The sequence below is a fragment of the Nicotiana attenuata genome, unplaced genomic scaffold, assembly GCF_001879085.1.
Source record: "Nicotiana attenuata strain UT unplaced genomic scaffold, NIATTr2, whole genome shotgun sequence".
Classification (NCBI taxonomy): Eukaryota; Viridiplantae; Streptophyta; class Magnoliopsida; order Solanales; family Solanaceae; genus Nicotiana; species Nicotiana attenuata.
Window position 1 is genome coordinate 1,141 of NW_017694825.1, and position 1,913 is coordinate 3,053.

General features: G+C 35.2%; 1 pseudogene; it reads left to right on the forward strand.

The window, feature by feature from the left end:
- Nucleotides 1-447: 447 nt before the first annotated feature.
- Nucleotides 448-1,455, forward strand: LOC109222628 (annotated as a pseudogene).
- Nucleotides 1,456-1,913: the final 458 nt, after the last annotated feature.

Genomic DNA, 1,913 nt, shown 5'->3' on the forward strand with positions numbered 1-1,913 from the left:
GTGATCCACCTTATATATGGCAAGAGTGGAATTGAGTCCACCTTTTAAGGATGAGCAAATTTATCCAATTTCGCATAATTCACTGGCATGAATGGGCATTTTCCGTTTTATTTTTAAGAGTGGGTGTAAAAAAACGTGAGCCCTTGTATGGATTGTGAGGTGTTAGCGTGTGTTTTATGTGTAATTAGTTAGGGAGGATAAGGATGAATATTGCCAAATGACAACTTTTGGTATGTGTTTATCTTTTTCAATTCTATTGTTCTTTTCCAAAGATAAAGTCAAAAAAGAAGAAAAAAATCATTAACTAACTAAATAATAATATAAGAGAATCTGATTACACCATCTGTCATTAAGGAGAGTTGGTGAATAATCTCCCTATATATACCATTCATGACTAAATCTTCATCATACAAGCTACTAAAAGAAAACACACAATCCTCAAAACCAATGACAACATCTCACAATTCTCAACCACTTCCTCCCAAATATTTACAAGATGATGGCTTAAGTGAAGAGTGTAAGAAATTGCTCTCAATCCTACCCAAAGAAAAAGGATTGGTTGGATCACATAGCTACAACTACCAAGGTTTTTGGGTATCACCAAGAATAATCCAAGGTGTGATTGCATGCCAAAAACAATTTCAAGCTCAAGATAGTGATATCATCCTTGTTACCACTCCTAAATCAGGTACTACCTGGTTAAAAGCACTAGTGTTCGCTCTAGTGAATCGAATTCGCTTTCCTCTTTCTGGACAAAATCATCCTTTGCTAATCAAGAACCCTCATGCTCTTGTTCCATTCTAGGAACTTAAGCTTTATATTGATGGCCATGTCCCTGATTTCTCATCCTTCACCACTCCTAGGCTGTTGGCAACACATTTGCCATATGCTTCTTTGCCAAAATCTGTCCAAGATTCGAAAAGCAAGATCATTTATCTGTGTAGGAATCCGAGGGACACTTTTATTTCAATGTGGCATTTCACAAACAAGTTAAGATCTCATTACATAGATACCAATTCAATTGAAGAAATGTTTGATCTTTTTTGTAAGGGAGTGAGCCTTTTTGGTCCGTTTTGGGATCACGTGTTAGATTACTGGAAAAAAAGTTTAGAAAAACCTACTAAAGTACTTTTCTTGATGTATGAAGAAATTAAAGAGAAACCCGAGATTCAACTGAAACGATTAGCTGAATTCTTGGAATGTCCATTTTCTGAAGAGGAAGAAACATCAGGGGTGGTGAATGAAATATTGAAATTGTGTAGCTTTGAGAATTTGAGCAACTTGGAGGTGAACAAGAATGAGAAATGGCCAACTGGCGAGGATCATAAATTGTTCTTTCGTCGAGGCGAAGTTGGAGATTGGAAGAACTACTTCACGACTGAGATGGCGGAGAAACTAGATCACATCATTGAACAAAAGTTCCTAGGATCTGGATTAAGTTTTTACTACACTTAATTTAGCATTAATGTAGAATGCGCCTATTGCAAGCAGTTATTTATTTCGAAAATAAATGTTGGAAAAATAATATTTGAGATTATTACAGGAAGTTCTATTGTAGTACTACTATTGTTGGGACATTAATGTTTGAGAATATAATTGAAGTTCTATTGTAATACTACTCCATCTGTTCCAGTTTATGTGAACCTATTTCATTTTTGGTCCTTTCAAAAAAGAATGACCCCTTTCTAAATTTAGTAACAATTTAGCTTAAACTTATAATTCTACCCTTAATGAGAAGCTTTTATAACCACACAAATACTTTGAGCCCCTTTTTGACTTGTTTAGGACCACGAATTCCAAAAGTCTTTATTTTTTCTTAAACTCCGTGCGCAGCCAAACATGTTCACATAAATTGGAACGCAGGGAGTACTATTTTTGGTGCTTCTACACGTGAAAATTATGACGATAACTAG